At 43.7% G+C, this 17,299-nt stretch overlaps 1 protein-coding gene across 1 annotated transcript in view; it reads right to left on the bottom strand.

Moving 5' to 3' along the window:
- ITPR1 (inositol 1,4,5-trisphosphate receptor type 1) overlaps positions 1-17,098 on the bottom strand; it is a 298,229-nt gene extending 281,131 nt beyond the window's left edge. Inside the window, exons 1-2 of the mRNA XM_072941751.1 lie at positions 16,843-17,098; positions 15,919-15,994 (exon numbers count right to left, since the gene is read on the bottom strand). The gene's annotated coding sequence lies outside the window, so the exon portion shown is untranslated. The remainder of the gene's footprint in view (positions 1-15,918; positions 15,995-16,842) is intronic.
- Between the last annotated feature and the right edge of the window lie 201 nt (positions 17,099-17,299).

The following is a 17,299-nucleotide window of genomic DNA, read 5'->3' as shown; positions in this document are numbered from 1 at the left end:
GTGGTTTCAGAATCTGTGTTGCTTCTTGCCTCTGATGCACCTGCCTGGTCATCTCGTCCATTCTGCTGGCTCCAGTGTCTTCCATGTGACGAGGAGTCCCAAATCTGTATCTCATGCCCCACAGCTACTGGGTTCAGCTCCTGGATGCCCACTGCATCTGAATGCATGAAGAAGAACTCACCTGTCCATCAATCTGCTTCTCCTCCTCTATACCCACTTCATCTACTTCCACAAAGCCCAGTGGCATCTCCAGTCTTCCCTCTCTTCTTATCCCTGCCACAGGGCCTTTGCCCACGCTGTTGTCTTGGGCCTAGAACACACTCATTCCTATCCCATTCTTTGCTCTAGTTAAAGCCCAGATCTGTTTTGTGCTCTGTTTTGCATACCACTGCATTCCCAACACCAATGCCTACCACATGGTAGGTGCTTAGTAAATATTTGTCAAATACATGAATGAAGTTCAATTGGGCATCAAATCTTACTGATTTTAAGCTTATGTAATATATTTCTTGAATTCTCCAATTCTTTTAAACTCCTCCTACCCCTACCCAAATCTCAGGCAATACCATTTCTCAGCTGGGCTCCATAAAGCCTTCCTGTTCCTCTGAGTCTGTCTTCCTATCTCAGTCTTTTCTACACGTACAGCAAGAACAATCTTATAAAAACATAAATCAGACCACGTCATTCTTCTGCTTAAAACCTTCCCAAGACTCTTTGGGGCTCTCCACAATCTGGTCCCTGCCTACCTCTCCCTCCTCATCTCTCTGTACTCTCTCCACTGCTTTCTATACTCTGGTCATGACAAACCTTTCCCAGATCCATCCCCCAACATGCTGTATGCCTCTCTGTCCCCTGGGGTCTTTGCAATGCTGTCCCTGCTGCCTGATACGCCTCCCTCTGCCTGCCAGATCCACCCCACCACCACCACCTCTGGCTAACTCCCAGGCACCTTTACAGTTCCAGTTTGATGTCACTGCCTCTGAGAAGCCCTCTCTTGCTCCACACATCTGGGTGATATGTTGCCAACATACTTCTCTATATAGCACCCAATGACCCTCTCTGGGCCCACTTCCACTGTCCTGAAATTGCTTATTCACTTGTTTGCGTCCCCATTAGACTGTGAGTCCACGAGGGCCAGGACAGCAGACTCCTCCTTCTCTCTGTTCCACCCCAGTTCCTAGCACAGTGCCTGGGACATGGCAACCAGTCAAATTTGTGTTCAACGAACTACAGTGTCAACTTATCTGCTGCCTAAAAGAATTCAAACTGTATTTAGGGGACTGTCCTCCTTAAAATAATCAAAGCCAAGTTTACACTGTTGGATCAGGAATAGAGAATAGAGGCCTGCGAGCCCTTTTCAGTAGATTTCTATGAGAAATTCGGAAGCCAGAAACAAAACGTCCAACTTCTGTTCCTGCGAAGGAGCACCCGTCTCCCACTGACTACCCCTCAGTATGTCCCAGGGGGCTGGAAACAGACAACACCTGGGTTCAAACCCCAGCTTCACCAATTACAAGCTGTGTGTTCCTAAGCAACTTATGTACCTTCTGCACTTCAGCTCCCTCATCCGTATAAAAAAAGAAAGGAGGCACGTTCCTGCCTCCCAGGGGCCTCAGACGGGCAAACCAAATAATCCACACAACGTGCTGGGCACAACACTTGGCCCGCACTAAGGGCTCACTTTTTTATTTTCAAATGAGACTGAAAGGAGAACGTTCACTTTTCTTCCTTCAGAGTCTTCATGCACTTCTGCCCATAACTTGGGACTCTTCTACGTGAGACTCTTCTTAATTTGTCAGCACTGCTGGAAACACATCCAAATAAGCAAAGGTCCCAGCAATGTTTAAATCCTCTGCAGGCCTATGAGGTGGCTGACACCCAGAGAGGTCATCCAAGGTACTCCTTTTCAGCCCCCAAAGTCACAACATTGCAGACAGCTGGACCTCAACTCCACTCCGCCTTCGTCCAACATCAAACCAGGCCCCTGCTGGATGGTGGGGGTGGGGGATGGAAGCCTCTTCAAAGGAATGATAATTCAACATTTAGAACCTCTGCCACTTTGGTGTTAAGACAGGCTAAAGCAAAGCCTCATCAAAAAAAAAGTATGTTCATTTCATTTTAGGCAGCTCAGATTTTTTTCTTTCTTTCTTTCTTTCTTTTTTTTTTGGCTAAAAGCTTTGTGGCAATTCCCCTGCACACACTTAACTAACTGCATTATATTCATTTTTTTGGGAAAAAAAAAAACCTCAACTTTCACCTACACACAATTCAGAATTTAAAAGTTAGCTAAACTCCTTAAGTCAGACTAAGTTAGAACACTCTCATTAACCAAGAAGTTAACTAAGGTATCACTTAATCCTCAAGGGTGGACAGACAAGGAAGGAAACCAGAAGCATTACTTCATGCCAGTTAACAGACCCCAAAACCACAGACTCACACATTTTTATTGACATGTATCAGCAAGCCTCTTGTATTTAATACAGATGAGGCCCCCTGGCCCTTGGGGCTGAATAGTCTGATTGTCAGTAACCAGGGGGGAAAAATACCCATTGATACTGCCCTTAAATCAGGCCCTTCCAAGCCCTGTTGTCAGGCACTGAAGGTCCCTGTTACGCGCACATCATCCATTTTCTCATGACCAAGTTCCCCAGGTGTTTCACCATCCGATGACCTTAACTTTGACAGGACACACACAAAATACTCCCCAGAGGCCTGGATTTGTAATCATTCACCCATCCTAAACAGGTAAGTTGGTTAGCATGGAATATCTTATCTAGTTTTAACAGTTTCTACCTTGATGCTTCTAACACCAGTTAACAGAAACTGAAGGCAAGAAAGCTTCAAGACAATCTAATTTTTATTATAGGACACAACTTTATCTGAGGCCAAAAGCTGCAAGAACCACCAAGCAAAGAGCGATAGACTGACAGCCATTAAGGAAGTTGCATTTCAAGTCACTGTTTTCAGATGTGGAGAAAAACCTGTGCTTTATCACTTTTTTTCAGTGACCCTTCCCACTGCAGAACTTCTGGCCTGCTTGGTGTAATCTTGCTTATCTGAAAGAGATGAACACAAGCACCACTGACTTCCAACTTCTCAGTGTTCCTTCGCAATGTGGGAGGAGCCTTAGCTGGGAAGCAATTTTGTTCTGCAAAAGCAGCTTAAATGCATTCCCATGCAAATATTTCTGAACAGAAACTTCTGACACAATAGCCATCCAGACTTAGGGACATTCAATCACATCCTGCCACTTAAGCCTTCAGTCTCTCCCTCTCTCGAGTGTTCCATGTCACCACTCAAGCTGGCATATTACCTATCTATCCTATAAGCCAGGGGCTCTTAAAGCTGCTTGGGGGATCCCTGGGGGACTTCCAAGACCGTTTCAGGGGATCTTCAAAGTCACAACTATTTTCATAAAAACATCAAGGTGTCATTTGCCTTTTCACTCAACCTCTCACACAAGTACAGTAGAGTTTTCCAATGGCTGCAAGACATATGTCATAAAAAACTGGAGGCAGAGGCAGATACGTGACTCTAGTCATCTTCCATGAAGCTAGATCGCAAATCAATCTTTGAAAAAGTGTAAAACAGTGCCACTCTTCCCATAAACTTTTTTTGTTCTGGAAAATATAGTTAATGTCCATAAAACAATATACTACTGTGTTAATGTGCAATAGGTTTATTTTTTATATTTTCTCTGTTAATTTTGAATAACATAAATACAGCTTGGTATAACTCCTACCAACAGAAGTTCCTTGGCGCCCTCAATAATTTTTAAGCACATAAAGAGCTCCTGAGATCCAGAAGTTTGAAAAAAATGCAGCTGTAAATTTTCTTTAAGATCTGCTCTGACACTGGCTGGCTGTGTGCTTAGGACTCATATGTATATGTATGAAAAATTAGATAGAACAGGATTAAAATGCAAAACATACAACTGAATAGCCAGAGCTTTAGAGAGGACCCCTTGATTTGAAACCAAAATCCTTTTTATTCAACACATTTATGGCGTCCCTATTATACACTACCCCTACTCCAGGCACAGGGCAGTGGGTAGGGGTGGAGAGGGATGTAGGTCAAAGAAGACAGACAAAGTCCCTGCTCTCATGATACACATATTCTAGTGAAGACAGACAATAAACAAACAACAAGATGAAACAATCAAGGGGGAGGGTATAGCTCAGCAGTAGAGTGCGTGCTTAGCATGCACAAGGTCCCGGGTTCAATCCCCAGCACCTCCACTAAAAAAGAAAATTAAAAATTAATTAAAAAATACATAAAGAAACCTAATTACCTTCCCCCCTCAAAAAAAAAAAACCCAAAAAAGAAATTTTAAAACAAGATGAATCAATCAAGACAAGTCAGAAAGTGATAGATACTATTCAGAGAATTAAAACTGTCACCCAATCGTACCTGATACAATTGAGTGACAAATGAATTTTGGCTGGTCAGAGAGGACAAGCTGAGGCATGTAAGTAACACCTGAAAGTCAAGACAGAGGCAGTCACGCAAAAAAATCAGGCAGAAGAGCATTTCAGGCAGAGCAAACAGCTAGTACAAAGGCCCTACAGCAGGAAAGATCTTGGCAAGTTTGAGAAACAGAACGCTGGCCACAAAGTCGGGAGCATGAACGAGGAAAGGAAGAAAAGGGCAGGGGAAGGCCAGAGAAGAGAGGTACCAGCGCCAGCGGAAAGGCACAAGGGTGAAATGTATGACTTTGTTCTAACTGTGACAGGAGGTCTGTAACCTTGACCAAGTGATCCACGCTTTCGGGCCTCAATCTCCTCATCTGCAGAATGGGGACCATGAGGGCTTACCTCATAAAGTTGTGTTAAGGATTAAACGAGAAAAAGGGAAAAACGGACTTAACACATAAGAAGCAAAATATAGGAAACATTCCCATTTGTCGTTACTCTACCTTGTGAGCTGCTCTATTTTCTACTCTCATAAACCACTCATATTAAGCTTTTGGTTCTGATGATCAGCTGAAGATCAGCCTATCAACCAGCAGGTCCAAATGAATGTAGACAAGGGACACATTGTGACATGTATTTACCTGAACATGCCAACAAGTAGCTCCAGCAGAACGTGCTCCCCACTATTCCTAGTGGGACCCAAACCACCAAAGCACCACCACCGGGTGAGGAACGGATGACCACATCACACCTACAGAGCCACCAAGGTTTGCCACTTGGCCCCAAAGCACCATGCATTTGGAAAGTTATTCTTCTGAAAACTGTAGCCAGTGGGAATCCATCAGCCTTTCCTGCTTTCTTGGCACATCCACAGCCAAAAAAAACCACACACACACACACAAAAACAAAGGGCCTTTGCCAAAGTCTTTTAGTACTGGTTTTATTGTTGCTCGCTTTAAAAATGACTCTTTAAGAAGAAAATCAGAAAGCTTCCATTAAAGTAAGGCAGGAAAGAGAAGGGCTCAAACAGAAAGACTTAAAAGCACCTGGAGAGCCACAAGGCCACAGGCAGCCGGCCTCTCTGAAACGTGGGTCAGGCCTGGGGGGCCACAGCCACCGCCGACATGCAAAGGCACCACTTCACTCGCAGGTCAAGCAGCCCCCGGGGGGCAAAGTCAGGCAAACCACGACGCCTTTCGGAGGGAAAACAGGAGCAGGCCCAGAAAAAGGAAGAGTTGCCAGGTGTGTGATCAATCTCCTGGCGGGAGGCCAAGGACACTCCTTGCAGAGGAGCACAAGCCTCCTTAAGATGCCCTGGCCCAGGCACATACATGGTAATATGGCTGCAAATACGGGGGAGGGGAGGCCCATCACATCCATGGTTGACTCTTCCCAGAGAGGGAGAAAGGTTCTCTTTACAACCGTCTCAGCTTCTGCTCTGGGAGACTCTCACGGTTAATTCTGGAACTTCCTTTGAGCCAAGAGTCTTGACGATATGATCTTTACTGTGAACCGAGGATGAGCAGCACGGCATTTCTGAGCCGGACACCCAGCCGGACACCACCCCACACCTCACCCTCCACGCTTCCGTGCAGCCCGCTCCTGGCCTACCCATCCCGTTAGCGGCTAATCAGATCGTCCTCAGAAACGCATTGTGTCCCCATTGAGAGATCATTTATTCTATTGCACAAAAAAAAAACACTTCTCTCTGGAGCACAGAAAATCATATTCTGCTTTCGTTTTCAGCCAGTCCCAAAGGAAGTCACCAACTCAGAAGTTTCAACTTTAAGCAGGGCCCCCTCTATGACAACCTCAGAAATCACAGCTGTGAATCTAAAGTTTGGAGCAATTCTCCAGTTTAAACTTCACGCATCTGGACATCTCACACACAAAGATAAACCTACGCGCCTTTTCACAAACATGTCCGCTAAATAAGCTACTCCTGAAACAGGTACATTATCTACAGAGTTATTTCTCAGCGAAGATGCCAAGACTGACATGTGCTCCCATGTCTCCTATTCCTCAAGACCAACATAAGAGAAGCCAATCCAAAGCTCAAGATAGCAGTCAGAAAACTTCACGTTTGGTGAGGAGAGATCATTTAGCCTAAATTCCTCATTTTATAAGTGGAAACAAACAACCTGAGTGATTTCTTAGAGGTCACACAGGCAGTTAGTGGCCAAAGCCTGCAGATCACAGGGCTCCAGGAACCAAGGCCAGTGCTTGGGTGGATGGGGAGGGTGTTTATTTTGTTAAAAAGTTAAAGTCAGCCCACAGCCTGAACCACGGCAAGGGGAAAAAAAGCTAGGTTAATATCCTCAGAGAGAGAGATGAAAGTCTCACTAAGTCTGGAAGAAACACCCTAGGACAGAGTTTCTCAGCCTCATGGCTACTGTCATTAGGGGGCAGAAAATTCTTTGTTGGGGGAACCCGTCCAATGCATTGTAGGGTACTTAGCAGGGTCCCTGGCCCTCCCCACTGGATGCCATTAGCACCTTCTCACCATTCAGCTGTGACAACATAGAAACACCTCCAGACATTGCCTAGTGTCCCCGGGGGACAAAATCACCCCACTGGTTGAGAACCACAGTTCTAGGACATAGGTTTGGTTTGGTTTTGATCGAGAAGATCTTTTGCAAGCATTTACTGTTCTACAACTTGGCAGCAATGCCCCAGAGCAGGTATTTTTATACCTATTCTACAGTAGAGGAAACAGACGCACAGATGTTGCGTGTTTTGACTGTACCGAGCAGGCAGTCAACACCCAGTCCTCAGGAGTCCCCATCCTGCGGTTCAGCAGGGGAATACCATTTCAACCCAAGAGCAACTCTTTGCACTATCTGACTCCCACCTGCACTGCCTTTTAGTGACGATCACCAACTTCCCAAGCCTAATGCCCTCCAGAGAGCCATTCTGAGCCACATCTCAAAAGCCACTGAAAGGAACTGCTTAGTGCGTTTCTACCCAGGCCTCACTTCGCCCTCCCTAGCAAAGAGGGTTTTTCAAAGCAATAAGCCAGCTCAGGAAATATGCACTCAGGAGAGCGGTACAAAAAATTAGATTCTTCTCAGAAGCAGCCTACAGCCTTCAAAAGGAGAGGAAATGTGGATAAATAACGTCATTCACAAGTATTTGTGAGCAGTTACTATGTGTCAGGTACTCTTGAGGGTGAAAAATCAAAAAGGCCCATAGACATAAAGCACCAAGGCATTTCAAATGACAAAGATTTTCAAGTATCAGCAAAGGTTTCCCAGAAGAGGACAAACGGGCTGGGAATGGAAGGATTTGGCAAGGTGAATACAGGGCGATGGGGACAGGGATGGGAGGCAGAAAGGACACGGTCAAAGGCACAGAGACAGAACGTGATCACACACAGCAGGCAAATAAGTGAACGTACACAAGTCTGGGTGTCCTCTCAGCTTTTCCTGTTCAGAAATATGTGTGCAGGGTGGGGGCAGGGGGAGTGCTTTTTAAGGCATTTTTGCAAAACAAAAGCACTTCCTAGACAAAGCTCCTCCTCAAATGCAAATAAATGCCAAGGAACTTGGAGGCCAGTGACATTTTTTTCTTAGGTATATCTTTTTCTGATGAGCAACACTGTGCCAAGCAGTCCAGAAGTTCTGCTGATTCCATGGGCCCTAAAACATTGTAAAACTAAGTTCATCAAAGTGTCCAATAACAAGAGGTTAAAATGCAGCTTTGTTTCTATCGGTGGCTTCATGATCCTAAGTAGGTTTTACATGAAGCTTTGGGTCTCTTTCCACCTCTATCTGAACAGCCAACTAAAAAAAAAAAAATCCGCAAATGTAAGCATGAAAGATCGCATTTTTATCGGAAAGAATCCTGCCAGACTTAATACCCTCTCACCTTAGGCTGGTGACTGAGCCTACCTTCCCTCTTACCTGGACCTGAGAAGGCTGCTGGGGAAAATACAAAAGGCAGCCTGGACAGGTGAGAGCTAGTCACAAAAAACGAAGTAACCATAAAAGCAGGTTCTGAAAAAGCTGAGGGGCAAGCACCCTCCAGCACAGATCTTCCGGCACTTTCTCATGGGATCTTGCTAAAAGTGCAGTTTCAGATTCAGTAGGTCTGGGGTGAGGCCTGAGACTCCACATTTCTAACAAGCTCTCTGTTGAAGCCAAAGATGTTGGTCTGGTGACCACAAATGGAGTAGAAAAGATGCAGAGCAACATTGCTCAAACTGTTGGCTGCAACCCACAGTAAGAGACACGCTGAGCTCACAACCCAACGTTCACTGTGCGTGTGACAGACGGAGAAAACTGGTTGCCACACACACAGTTCTTTTAAGTGTATCCATGTGATACACTTTGATGTTTTCTATTCTAGTCTACTTTATCAAAAAATTATCTAACAAGACCCACGAAACTGATTTCACAACCTCTTAATGGCCTGCCACACAGTTCGAAAAACATGGATAACATTCCTGCTTGCCTGGGGAGCACGACTGCATCTCAGCCCCAGGGCACAAAAGCTAAAACTGAGGCCAACTGGGAAAGGTAAGAGTGTGTTCAGAACTTTTTAAAAGTTTTATCTTTTTAACTGAAGTACAGTTGACTTACAATGTTTCAAGTGTACAGCAGAGGGATTCAGCTATATACATATACATATATAAGAACTCCTTTTTAAAAGGTGAAGATGTATCGATTGCACTTTGGAAAAGCTTTCACTAAAAATGTTCAGGTGATAAGTCTTCTTCATTTTAATTTCTTTTCTGACCTGTATGATGAGAATGAGAAGAGGACCTATCTGGCCCTGAGTGGAGGTCTCTACATATCATTTCCCATTCAAAAGAACTCGGGTTTCTTGGGGAAAACACTGATTTCGGGTCTGCGACAAGAAATACAAAAGATGAGTCTGGAACATCCTGTCACACAAGGAACAGGAAATCAAAGACCACTGGGGTTGTGTCTTTTCCCATCAACCTGGGTAGCCTCTCGCTCACCAAGCAGAGAGGGACAATTTGAACATCAATAAGGACAACTACACAAAATGTAACATATAAAATATGTTTAACTCCATGAGTTCATAATGATACTAACAAAAAATATATATACCCAATGGTCATCTTGGCACAGGGTTTCTTAACAGTGGCACTGCTGGTACTTTGGACTAGATCATGCTGTGTTGTGGTGGGAGATGCAATGTACTGAAGGCTGTTTCACAGCATCCCTTGCCAGTAGCACCCTCTCCTCAGTTATGACAACCAAAAATGTCCCCAGAGGTTGTCCAATGTCCTGGGGTTGAGAACTACCGCCAAGGATCAACTCATTCCCGCTAGGGAATCAACTCATTATTTTTGAAAACTGGTAAAACACAGAGAGATTCAAGTACTGATTCTGTCTTTTTTTTTTCCCCCCTTCTTCTTTATGAACTCTACCCCAGGGAACCAAAAATTAAGTGGAGGAAATTTCATTTCATAAAATATTGCAGCTAATAAATGAAGAAAAAACATAGGAGTTTTACAAATCCAACTGAACTAATGGATTGAGGCAATGAGCATCAATGGATGCTAATCACAAGAAGATACGTCCACACATATCACACACTCCCGATTGATGTTTACAAAACAGACCTGAAAGAAAGAGAAAGAAGAAAAGAAAAGAAAAAAGAAAAGGAAAAGGAAGAAAAGAAAAGGGAAAAGAAAAAGAAAAAAGAAAAAATACATTTGACTCTGATCAAGCCTCTACATCTGATTACTAAATTATGGTAAATAAAGAGGTCAGAAGGACAGAGGAACGTGTCCGACTACACCACACCGATACAGTCAGCAAGATCCAAACTGTAGGAAAATGTCACCCAGTTTCTTTAATAATAACCAAAAAATATATGGGGAAAAAAAGAGATGTAAAGGAAATACAGACATTAAAAGACACATCAACAACCTGCAATGTATCAACCTTATTTGGCTCCTAATTTAAACAAACTGTTAAAGTATTCATATGTGTGTTATTATTTTATGTATCCTTAAATAAATGTATTTCAATCAAGAAAGTGAGAACACAAATTCAATTTAAAAAATTGGGGTTTTTTTCTTAAAATGGGTAATAGTATTGTGATTATTTTTTTTTTTAAAAAAAGAACCCCAATACCAGAAATGACATACTAAAATATAGAAGAACTGGTAGGTCTGGAATTTGTTTCAAAGTCATCCAAGAAGAGAGGGTAGAGTATACGTGAATATAGATGGAACCAGACTGGTCATGAACTGATAGAACTGATAACCACGGAGGGTGGGTGAGGAGTCAAGAGAGGTCATTATACTAACATCTCTACTAATACATGTGTTTCACATTTTCTATAGTAAAGCTTTCCTTTTAAGCACAAACAAGAAACTGCCTGGCCCTAACTCCTCACAGGATTACATTACTTTGCAGAACAAATGAGAAATCCTTTATTTAAATGAATGATTACTAGGCTTTATCCCTGTAATAAGATAGTTAACAGTTAAATAGGGTTTTACCTTCCATTTAGTTTTCTTAAAAAACAATATGGGGGAAGGTAATAGCTCAGTCGTAGAGTGCATGCCTAGCATGTATGAGGTTCAGGGTTCAATCCCCAGTATCTCCTTTAAAAAAGAAAAAGACAAAAAAAAAAAAGATAAATTTTAAAAAAAAAAGTACATACTGAATGAGAAAGCCTGGACTTTATGAGGCTGGTGAAACCTGAAAGATACACTTTTTTTTTTTACCCTAGTGACTCCATACATGTCTTCATTCAAATGAAATTCCATCAAAGGTAGAGCCACTTTTGGATAAATGAAGACTCGGATGCCTGTTTATTAACAAGAAAAGATGTCCACAAAATAGACTGCAAAAGGCAGGGTACCAAACAGGAGGCATGAGTCCCTTTTAATGAAATTCAAATATGCACATAATTTTTGTCTATAGTTAGAGGCAAAGTTTGAAACCCTAAACTTGGATAATGGGATTGGGAGTGACTGGTTTTGTTCTGTTGCTTCTATTTCCTACTGTTGTACAATTGAATCTGCGTATCTTAGGCAATACATAACAAAATGTATGTCTGTTACACATGTTACACATGTGTACAAGTTTGTACACATGGAGGGCTCCACCTCACTCACCAGGGAAAAGCAGTTATGTGGAACTTGACATTCCCCAGGGATCATGCTAGACTGCAAAGCATGAATCCTCTTTGTGTAATTCCTTAAAACAAGACTGGATAGACAGCAGGGTAGCCCCAGGGCATAAAAGTTTTGTGTTAAAGGTTAAACCCCAGGAATATCATTAGGTTATTAGAATTTGTTACTCAGATCAACTGTGTGTTCACTTCCTTTATCAAAGATGCCTTTCCTGCTGAAGTGAAATACAATCCCAGGTAAATCAGGTGATTTACCAGACAATCTAGAAATGTGGGCTTTACCCTCCATCAAGTTCCAACCTGGTATATGATCTTACCAGACTCACCAGAGCCTCTTTGGAAAGGACAGGGTGGTTCAGTGATGTTGAGAACCACTGAGAACTGTGTTTGAAAATCCTCAGGGAACCAAATCACTGCTAACTTGCAAACACCTGGCCTCTGCACGATTTAACCCTGATTCCCTCTCCCATCTGAATGCTTAGCAGTCTCCCTCAGCTGCAGCCACGCTGGCCTTCCTGCCCTTCCTCTAACAGGCCCCACCTGCTCCCATCTCGGGGCCTCTGCACTTGCTGCTCTGGCCCTTTGGAGTGTGCTTTTCCCCAGATACCTACATGGCTAACCTGCTTACTTCCTTCAGATCTGTGCTCAAACACCAGCACATGAAGAGCCCTTCCATGAGTCCTGATCCCCACTGCAGGAGTCCTTTATTCCCTTTACCCTATTGTTACTTTCTTTTTATTGTGATGAAATATACATATATAACATAAAATTGACCATTTTAACCATTTTAAGTGTATGATTCAGAGGTATTAAGTACATTCACATTGTTGTGCAACCATCATTACTATCCATCTCCAGTACTTGTTCATCTTCCCAAAATGAAACTCTGTACCCAGTAAACAAACTCCTGTCCCCGGCACATCCACTTTTCTGCCTTCTGTCTTTGAATCTGATTGCTCCAGGGACTTCTTGTAAGTGGAATCATATACTAATTGTTCTTTTGTGTCTGGTTTATTTCACTTAGCAGAAAGTTTTCAGGTTCATCTATGTTGTAGCATGTACGAGAATTTCATTCCTTTTTATGGCCAAATAATATTCCATTGTATAGACATACCACTGTTTATTTGTCTGTCAATAGACAAAAAGATGTTTCCATCTTTTTGGCTATTGTGAATAATGATGCAGTGAACATGGGTGTACAAATATGTTTGAGTCCCTGCTTTCAATTCCTTTGGGTACATATCTAGAAGGGGAATTGGGTCATCTGATAATCTGATGTTTATTTTTTGAGGAACTGCCATGCTGTCTTCCACAGCAGCTGCACCATTTTACATTCCCACCAACAGGGCACGAGGGCCCCGATTCCTCCACTTCCTCACCAACATGGTTACCTCCCTATTCGGCTTTATTTTTCTCCATAGGATTTACTACTGTCATACTAGGATACCTGCTTATTACACTGGCTGCCTTCCCCCAACTAAGATGTAAGCCTCTTGCGAATCACTTTCATTGCTGTATCCCCAGCACCTCGAGCACACCCAGGCACATAGCAGGTACTCAAGAAATTTGTTGAATGAAGGAAAAAAGTATCTCAACTACAAAAGCTTTAACAGGCATTAGAATTGCTTGAACAGATTTATCACATCAAACGCCTTAAATTATGTCCAGTTTAGGAAAGAACCTGGACATAGTTCAATGTGAAGAACAGCTCAGTGGGTGATGGTTTCAGCTCCTCCTCACGAGCATTAACCTCAGAACCACAAACCTTATGACAATTGTTAGAAATCATGGAAATTATGTCATTCGTGTCACTGACTTCAAGCCCTAATTGATTTCATCAAAAGAGCAGGGCAAAAACTTAAAACAGCCTCAGTGAACTAAAGAACTGTGTGTACTTCCAGTTGCTCAAGAGCCTGTGAAAGCAATGTGTTTTATTTTAAAAGATCAAACCAACAGCAAATAAGATGGGGCAATGGCCTTGTAGAGACTCCTTAATTAGATGTAACGAAGGACAGCTTGACCTAAAATCCAACTCCAGGTCTAATTTTAATTTTTGAGCTTTTTTTTTTTTCTATTGTTCAAATTTGGTATTTGTTGTTTCATTTTGGCTTGTTTTTTAAGAGCTCCTTGTAAAGAAATCAGATTTTCCTTGAGCTCATTATAAATGAGCTAAAAAGCCATTTGATTTTTTGCTGTGGAAGTTAGCTGATTGAATACCTACGTACTAGAAGTTTCTTTTCTTTCTCTAAGACCATGGTCTTCCTCAGCTGAAAATATTTTGAGATAAAAGGCAAAAGAGCTGTCCTGAGTTCACCTATTTCTCCTCTAAGCAACCCTTCCATCTCTCCTTCCTCAAGACACCAAATTCCTCCACAAGGCAACCGCTTTATTCAAATGGTTTATACCATTGTCAACGCCAAACAACTTCCAAGGGGCTTAAAGTGGAGGCCAGGAGTAATTGATTCAGAGCGTGAAGAAAGTTCCCTGCCTGATAAGAAGGCAATCTTGATAGGATATTCTGTTCCGGTTTGAATTATTCAAAAAGCAGACTGTACTTTCAACACACACACACACGCAAGTGAAAGTAAGAAACGAAAAAGACAAGTATTCTTGCACAACTCACCACAAGGCAAACTGAAGTGTATATGAAGAGACAGCAACACTTCACAGTTCAGACTCACTGCAATTTAAACTTTCAAATTATTCAGATGGAGAAACACCTGATCCTTTGAGCCTGCTCAGATGCCTTGATGTAATGATCAAGATCAGGTATGAGATGAATCTCATGGTGAATTTAGATGATGTTTCTTGTGGTTTGGTTTGGTTTCTTTTCCTCTCCTCACGCAGGCTTTCAGAACACAGCTTTTCAAAATGAACTCAGGACAACACCTAAGGCCTCCTTAAATACCTAGTCTTTTATCTCTATGGCTACATTGTTTTTTTCTTACATCAAGGTAACTTTGTTCCTTCATTGTTGGTGGGACACAAACCAGTTATTTCATCAATAGCAATGAAGTTTACCATTTTTCCTGGTTACCCCCTTATCCCTCCAACTTAGGTGCATTTGTGAGATGCAGCAGAGTCCCAAAGCCTGGCGTTCTACCTGCTTGCACTGTGTGATAGCTACTGGGCCTGTGATTTCGCTCTCTGCACCTCAGGTCCTTCACCTGTACTCACAAGGTTTCTGTGATACATGGTTCTGGACCTGGCTTACAATAAGTCCTAAAAGTGTATTATTATTTTCAGCAACCAGTCACAGAAGAGTCTGTGGACCATTGTCTCCTTGCCTGCAGCTTACCCTGAAGAGAGGAACTGAACCCAGTCCTCACCCTTAAGAGTGCCCACGTAGCCATGCGAGTCAACAGACCTCCAAGAAGGAAGTAGACCTCACACATCTAAATGCTTCCCTCTCCACCAGCACTGCTGAGGATCTTATCAACAGGAAACAAAAGCACAATACCACTATAATGAAGTGTCTGACTTTTCTTTTCTAATTAGAAAAGCCCAAAGATTGTAGCCCAGGGAACAGCTAAATATTTAGAATGTTAAAGGAGTTATGAAGACCCAGACCTCCACCCCTGTTACCCTGTTGTTTATCCTGTTCCCAACCATTTCAGAAGAAAAAAACCTTTGCTGTCCAAATCTGCAGCAATGGGAATGTATGTGTACCTGTTAAAACCTCCCTGTCTTGAAGTGGAGTCTGACCATTTGGGGGAAAAAAACTAGCTGCTTATGTTTACAGATAAATGATGCCCTGAGCTCACATCCGACCACAAGCACTTCAGCAACAGATCCAACAGATTCCTTGACATTCAGGTGGCCTCAAGTCAAGGGCTGGATGCTACTATCTTAGGCTTCAAGAACTTCCCTTTTTAAAGTTCTAATGCCTTCAATTTGCTAGCAACCACTTTCATTTCTTGCAATCCAACCTACTCTGATTAAACACACATTCACAGTAAGAAAAAAAAAGAAAGTGACTATTTTTGAAAGAGAGAGGCAGATAATTTTTGCTTACATATCTTGGCAGATGAAATGCACTGCATCCTTCAGAATTTAAATTATCAGCACACTGCCTGGCAAGTTCAATTCTCGGGTCACCAATAGGCACCCCTGTTACTGCTCCATTTAATGGTATTCCCCCCCTCCTCGCATAAACCTTCAGGCTGCTTCATTACTGAACCACGGACAAAAGTGCTAGGCTGGACAGCCCTCTGGATCTCATCTGTTCTCTAAAGCCCTCACGAAAGGCAATGACAAATTTTGGAGACTGAGTAATGGAGTTTCCTTTTCTTTCCTTCTCCTCATCTCCATGACTCTTTAGAGAGAACTTAAAATAGACTTAGGACAAAAACTCATTACTGACTACAGCTCTCAGGCTTCCACTCACCTGACCCAGGTCAGGCACTCTGTTGCCAAAACACGCCCAGCCAGGGGTGCGAGTCCTCCTTCTTGGAAGCCAGCTCCTAAGTATTGAGAAAGAAAGAGTGAATATGAGACTGGTCAAAGATGGGTCCGTAACAGAAATTATCAAAATTCCACACTTCCACCTTCTTTAGCCTCTTTCCTGGAAAGACAATCCCACCTCCATACACGTATACATAGGACCACCACCACCACCAAATTTGACAAGTAGGTTGGTGGGATCTCTTAGGTGAAGATTACAGGTAACTTCGCTCATTTGTTTCCAATATTTAACTGATAAGTGAGACCCGGTGCGCACAAACTTCGAGAACGTGCCGAGGGAGGCAGAGAGGTGGGAGCGAAACTAAGGGAGGTGTTTGGCAGATCCCAAAGCACTTGTTTCCCAGAGCGGAGGCCAACTACCGAAGCCCGCATCCTCACCGAGCGCTAGCTTCGTCTGCACTTCGTCCCTCACCGCTCCCCGGGTTTTCTTCCGTTTTCTTAAGCCCTCCCCACTGGGGCCCCCACACAAGCCTAATTTTCCCAGCCATGCAGCTCGAGAGAGGGCTACATTTTAAGAAAGACTGTTTCCTTGAGCGGACTCACGTAGGACACCCCCACAACCCCCTCCCCCGAAAAAAAAAACTATTTCCTGCAGCTGCTGCAACAGTTTCCAACTTGGGGGAATGCCATTCCAGTCCAGAATGGGTAGCCCTCAAAGCCAGTCGCTGGAGTCGAGAATTGTTTTAACCTCAAATGAACCCCCTCAAAATGCCCTCAGTAAAAGAACCCCCAAATGCATGTAAGTGCATGCAAATCCACCAAGAACTCCCAGAGAGCAAGGCAAAACTTCTGCGCCCGGGGGGACACTACCAACTCCCCGCGCCCTCTGCCCGGCCCCAGCCGCTACCTTGGTGCCCGGGGAGCCAAGCCGGTTTGGGGGAGCAGGGCGAGGAGAAGGGTTAGCGGCCGCTGGGTAATCCCATGTCCACGAAGAGGGAGCTCGTTCCGTTAGGATGGTAGCGGAACACCCACACCTCCTCCCGGCGTGCGCTTTCTCTCTCTCCACCCTCTGCCTTCTCCTCCACCACCACCACCTCCTCCTCCTCTCCTCCCACCCCAGCGAGCTTGAGGAAACGCTTCAGCAGCACATCCACATGGTTACTGCACTTTGAAGCGGCTCCTGGCGCCTTATATAGGCCAGGAAGCTCCCTGGGCAATGTAGTCCGAGTCCGGGGTCGAGGCGGCGCCTGGGGCTGCGGGGATGAACTACAAGTCCCAGAATCCCATGGGCTCCGGGGCTGGGCTCTAAATAGGAGCGCCCCGGGACGGGGAGGGGCGTCCTGCGGGGCGTCCAGGCTTCCAAC

The sequence above is a fragment of the Vicugna pacos genome, chromosome 17 (genome assembly GCF_048564905.1).
Source record: "Vicugna pacos chromosome 17, VicPac4, whole genome shotgun sequence".
Taxonomy (NCBI): Eukaryota; Metazoa; Chordata; class Mammalia; order Artiodactyla; family Camelidae; genus Vicugna; species Vicugna pacos.
Note: the sequence above shows the minus strand (reverse complement) of the source record. Positions and strands in the feature narration are given on the sequence as shown.